Genomic DNA, 6656 nt, shown 5'->3' with positions numbered 1-6656 from the left:
CCTCAAAACACCAGCAACTATGATTGTTTCCCAGGACGCTTGTGACACAGTGTATCACAAACAACAGAAATGCACTGTCTCCGAGTCCCGGAATCTGGGAGTCCAAAATCAAGATGTGTGTAGATTGGTTCCTTCTGAGGGCTATGAGAGAAAATCTGTTCCGGGCCTCTTCCCTGATCTGCAGATGGTAATCTGGCTGGGTGTTCACACTGTCTTCCCTATACACCCATCTGTGTCAAAACGTCCCCCTTTTTATAAGGACACAGTCCTATTGGATTAGGACCCACCCTAATCATCTCATCTCAGCGTGATCATCTTGATTCTCTGCAAAGACCTCATTTCCAAGTAAAGTCACATTCACAGGTGTCAGGGGTTAGGACTTTGACAACTTATGGAAGGACACAATTCTACCCATAACAGCAACTGAGCGCTTGCCGCTAAAACCCCTCCTGAGATTGCCCTCAGATGAAGAGAGGAACCTCTCCCAAGTTACACTCCATTCCCCGTTCCAGCCCACATCCTATGACTGATCGACACAGGGAGTAAAAAGGCCCCAATCCCCTTCCCCAATTCAGGGCAACTGCAGGGTCATCCCAGCTCCCAAATTCCCTGTAGTGTTGGCAGAGATCTCTGCCTGGCCCTTCCTCCTTCACTTCCCCTACAGGCAGCAAACTGGAAAATACACCCCACTAAATTTCCTGCATGCAAATAACCAAATCAGAGTCCACTTCCCAGGTCATACCTCCTGTAGCAGGGCCTCTCTGAGCCTGCCAGATAAATCACCACCATCCGAGACTTTCCTCAATGTCAGAAAATGCTATAAGGTACAGAACCAAAGGCTTACCTCCAACACGTCCTGCCTCTGACACCATCATTCTCTATTTTATGATTTGTGTCCCTTAACTGCTCCGCTCCCAAATCTCAAACAATGGTCACACTCTTCTCCTCTTGACTGTGTTTCTACAAGGAGGGGAAAAAAAAGAGGAAAGGCAATTGCTTATTAAGTAAGATCCCGAGTTAGGTATTTTGCATACGTGATCCCATTTAACTCTCTCAGCAACCCTGCACCTTTACTCCTTTATGTTACAAATAGAGAAGTTAAGATGCTAAGAGGACCAGTAATGGCCCAGCCCACCTGGCTTGTAGTAGATCAAGCAAGGAAGGAAATTCAGGGACTTCTGATTTCAAAGCCTGTGTTCTTTCTACCACACTAGTGGTTCCCAAACTTGCATTACACAGGTCAATACATTAAAAACAAACAAGAAATTGGCAAATAGAAATAGAGCTGGCAACTTCAGATATTGCCAAAAACATTCAATGTAGAAACTACCATTTCATAATCAAAGGGACATTGCAACACAGTAACTTTTGCAAAGACCGAATCACAAAACAGAGGATAAGCACTTATAATTAAATGAATTTAGCTTCATGAAAAATACACCACATTGCCCTTCATTTCTTTCATATTGCTTAAGATTTGTGAAAATTTTGTCAAGAACCAGTACAAATCCTGAAGAAAAAAGGGATTAGAAATCACTTCTAATAGATTTGGATTGTGTTTACACTTAAGTGAAAATGACTTCTCTGGGTTACTTAGCAAAATATTTTGAGTGTTTCAGAAGATGTATCTAACCTAGCTTTGATGTGATCAAACGTAACTAAGGACTACATGGGAATGTTACATTGAAAAAACAAAGTGAAAGCAAAAGGAAATTATATTTTATAACTTGGCTATTTTTCCCCAGGTCTCAGAGCTCTCTCAGAACTCAAGAGTTGGCAAGGGTCCAGTTTCCAATCAGAAGATTTTCTTTCGGCTCTATCCATTCACATTTGAATGTTGAAATTATATTTGACAATTTTTATTCTGCCGTCCGTTATCCCTGACAAGGGACAATAGTTAAAATTCACATGTTAGTAACTGAAAGTTTGTAACATGCCAGCTTGGGTTTGAAATGTATACATTCTATATTGCTTGCTGCACACATTCTTTCTAGTTATTTGGAGGAAGTGAAATGAACTAATATATTTGGTAGCAGCAACAAACATGTCTTGTGCCGAAACGGCACCGGCTTGCATTTATAAGCATCCTTCAACCCAGGTGCTCTCACAGCACCTCATAGATGTCATAAGGATCAGCCTCCCACCAGCAGATGCCTCAAGGGTAAAAACCCTTGTGTCTGAGGTTTCAGCAATGCAGAGAGCACACTGCAGCATTACATGGGATGAGGCCCTAATTCCCCAAGTATTACAGATTTAGAACTGATGTGAGGTATTTCGTTTGAAGAACAGAAGTATTTTAAGAAGGCTGAGTGCAATTTTGAAGTGGCAATCATTCCTTACAGGCAGCTTGTCACAGTGGAAAGAATGAAGTCTCAGGAGTTCATCAGAGCTAAGCATGGATCCCAGCTTCACTGCTTATCTAGCAGAGTGACCCCGAATACAACCTGCTTCCTCTTTGCAAAAATGGGAGTAATAATGGTACCTCCCCACAGGCTTGCTGCAAACATCGAATGAAAGACTGTACCCAAGACATGATAGTCATCGCTATATTTTTTCTGTAAAATGGAGGTATCCTCAATCTCAGATATTGTGAAAATAAAAATAATAAAGAACAGGTAGTGAGGAGGTAGTATGTGCTGGGAAATGAGCCTGGTGCTTTACACGTATTATCTCACTGAATCTTGATGATAAACGTATCATTTTAACAGGCAAAGAAACTGAAATCCCCAAGAAAGTGACATGTTCAAAGTTACCGTGCAGTGAGTGTCAGGTGGTACCCAAATTTATAGTGTTTAAGCGTATAGATGGACCAAACAAACGGTATTCAGCTGATCTCTTTAGAGAATGGCTTGGAATGCCCATCTCGTCTCCCTACACCTATGTACACCTCTGGTATATTATTCCGAAGGGATTCAAAGTCAAAGTACACACCGTGCCCTTAAAATTTGCCCTCTCCAGAATAGCTCCACTTCCATTCAATGCACCAAACCATCATGGAGCTCGGGCAGAATGCAAACACTTTTCCAGGCACCACGGGCATACCAATGCTTTTGAGATGCAGGTCCAGTGCTGTTTTGTAACGAGCCTAGTTAACACACAGGTTAGACTGAGCTAAGCGTGATAAAAGAAGTATTAGCAAAATTTTATGGACTCAAAGGAAAGGCAATTAATTCTGCTTGGGAAGAGAGGGAAATCTGCAGAGTAGGAGGAGCATTTCAGTGAGCCTCAGAGATAGGNTGGGGGGTGGGGGTGGGGTTCATTCCATTGACTAAGCAGTGCCTTCTTTTAAAATGCAAACACCTTTTCCTGGAAGAGGAAGGCATTACATCTCTTACACATTTTTTTAAGATCATTTTCAGCTGTGTCAGCAGGCTCTGGGACTGTCAGCACCCAGGGCCTTCGGAGAAAAGGAGCACCAGGTAGGGAAGGAAACAGGAAACCACGTGTACGTGAGACGCACGGTGGGTAACCCTCGACGGCTTCACCAACACGCAGGTCTGTTAACACGGAGCAGTCGGCCCGCTGCGTTCTTGGCGGAGGCACAACACCCTTCCCCAAAGTCATGGGCTGTAATATCAGAAGGAAAAGTGGATGTTAGATATGTGACGGGACATTTCCAAACGGCGTCTAAGTTTTCAGTTCCAGGGTCCGTTTACAGGAGTTTAACTGGAGTCATCTGATTTCTGCCCAGGGTGCGAGAAACTGGGGCAAAGCACTGTTTGGGGTCTTCTCAGCTCTCCTTGGCATCTTGTTGTGTGAAGGCTGTTCTCCAGGAAATCCACTTCATTTTCAGAGGGCAACCAACATATCCAGAGGGAGGAAGGTTGTTTTTTACCAAAAAAATCTGCCTGAAGCTATAATAACGTCATAGAAAATATGAGTTGGTACGCCAAACAGGGGTGAGAGTCCAATTCCTTTCTACGGTTAAACCTTACAGGATCCTAGCTTTCTGACCTCTAGCAAAGTAACTTGCCCAAGCTCCAGTTTCTTATCTGTAAAGTGTGAATTGTATTATCTAAGTAAGATTAGATACAAGATATGAAATAACATGCAACACTAGAATATAAGTCACATGAGGGCAGAGATTCCTTTTTTTTTTTTTCTTTAGTGCTGCATTCCTGGTGCCTAGAACATTGCCTAGCATTTCCTAAATGAACAAATCAATAATAATATCCACTCAAAACTCACGTGTGCTAGGTATTGCTCTAGTAACTGGACTCCCAGAAAGGATAAATGTGATATCTACAAAGCATTAGGTATGCTAAATATCATTTCTCTTGATGATATCTCAAACAAGAGCAGTGGATAAGGGAAAACAGAATCAACCCAAGCATTATTAGTGCCTGCCTTGCACTCTCACTGATGCTCTGAATTGATCTGGAGAAGGTTCTCACCCTCATCCCAAGCCTTTGATTCCACCGGCTGCTCTCCCTTTATCAACAGCTGAAAATCCTTAGATCTTTCTGATTCGAGCCCCGCCCCACTTGCAAATCAAAGTGAGGCTTACTTAAAGCAAATTCTAAACGTCTTTCCCATAAAAGGCTCACCTTGAAATAGAACTGATTTCCTGCCAATGTCTATTTTGAACAGACATATATTTTAAGCTCCTCAGGTATGTCTTTAAGTTTCAAGCATTCAGAAAGGCGTTTAGCAGTGTTTTACAAACAGTGGGTGCTCAGTGAGTGGATTTCTTGTTAGGAGAGAGAGAGAGAGAAGGGGAGAGAGAGGAGAAAGAGAGAAAAGGGTAAAGAGAGGGGGGGAAGTGGGGGAGAGAGAGAGAAGACCGAGGAAGAAGAGGAGCAAAATATGGAGAATGAAGCAAGATGGGGAGAAAGAAAAGGAGAGGAGGGAGAAGGAAAGACAGGAAGGAAGGATTTTACCCTTGCTCATGTGTCTGTCCATTTAAGAACCACTCAGGGAAATAGTTCTTGAACCTCAGTGCACAGAATCACTCAGGTAACCGTTGAAAATGCAGATTCCTGTCCCCACTCCTAAATATTCTAATTCAGCAAGGGAAATCTCCCGTCATTTCTGATGCAGGCATCCTTTGGATGCTCTTTCGAGAAGCACTGCCCTAGGAAAGGTATGATAAAGGCTGCTATAAAGAAAAGAGGTAGTTCAGGAATAGACAGCGCATAGACTGAATTCAAAAACCTCAGGGACAAGGAAGGGAGTGGCTATTTTCTTTGAAATCTCACCACTGCAAGGAACAGAGTTAAAACATTGCTATTATTACCATGCTATATTCTTGCTAAACAGTACAAAGTGTTCTCCACTGCCACTAAGATAATTTTAGGAAGACACTCCATAATCTGGGTCCCACTTACTTTGCTAACTGATCCCTTTCCTCATGCATTTATTGTCCTTTGCATACAGAAGGATCTGTGCATTATCCCTCGCATACTACAAGCATCCCCTATGCATCTATGGTAGAATATTAAAAAGTTGTCAAGTAATTTTCACAGCTCTGGAGTGACTTAATACTTAAAATTACTTCAAATTCAAGGACCAATGGCACCTCAGACTTGTGGACAGCTCCTGCAATCCTGTCTCCTAAGGTCTCTGAGCCAGACTCTCAAGACTTCCCAGCAAGCCTACAAGTTCTAAAAGTCTTCAAATAAATTCTCCTTTGCTCAAGTGATTGAGTATTATTGTTGATTTGAATCAAAGACTCCTAGCTCATACATATTCTTCCCTTTAACTTTTACTTTCTGTACCTTTCACTGGGCATCTTACATATACTGCATTATCCCATTAATTTTTCATATACCTCTGAATTTTTCTGCAACTAAATGCAAGCTCTTTTGGAACAGAGACTGTGTGTTATATTCTTTATGTGCCCCACTAAAGGCCTAGGATAGTGTCTTGAATAAAACATCTGTGGTTTGGTTGGGTAATTGACTACCCCCAGAGGTACAAAGTCACCTTTCTGGCCTCAGTCAGCATAAAGTGTCCCTAACATTCATTCTGACATCAATCTAGTTCTGGAATTTTCCAAGTCATTAGTAATCCTTTGCCAAACCCATCTAAACTGTGATGGACAGGAAGCATTCCTGTCTGTAACATTTCCCTGGTGCCGTTGCTTAATAAAGATTGCAGCCCTGTGAACATCTGCTTAAAAACAAAAACAAAATTCCTCTAGGGTGACTTGATTTCTGATCTTCACCAAGATGTCCTGGACTCCAGCACTCATGGGAGCATTAGCAAACCCCACACTATAATTACAGAATGCTAAGCTACCCTTTTCTCTCTGTTTGGGAGGTAAAGGGTGGGCTTTCAGTGACACGCCCACTTGGCAGTTCTCCAGCCTCCAGTCTCTTGCCCTTTTCTTTCTAATTATCCAAAATATGTACTCTTCTGTACCCAGAGTACAGAATGCATACCAAGGCTGCTTTTCATGAGTGAAAGAACACTGTTAAGTCAAATGAATTTACTGTGAATGCTGCCTTTGAATTTCCACATGGAAAGCATACAAAAACACAGTCTATAACTAAAATATTGTTAATTTGCCCTTTGTAATATGAACAGTCCCCAACTTACAATGGTTTGACTTAGAAACTTTTCACCTTTAAATGGTGCGAAGTGATATGCATTCCGTAGAAACTGGATTTGTAGTTCTGAATTTTGATCTTTTCTCAGGCCAGCGATATGTGGGA

This window comes from Crocuta crocuta, unplaced genomic scaffold (assembly GCF_008692635.1).
Source record: "Crocuta crocuta isolate KB4526 unplaced genomic scaffold, BGI_CrCroc_1.0 scaffold78, whole genome shotgun sequence".
NCBI classification, from domain to species: domain Eukaryota; kingdom Metazoa; phylum Chordata; class Mammalia; order Carnivora; family Hyaenidae; genus Crocuta; species Crocuta crocuta.
This window is presented reverse-complemented; position numbering follows the sequence as displayed.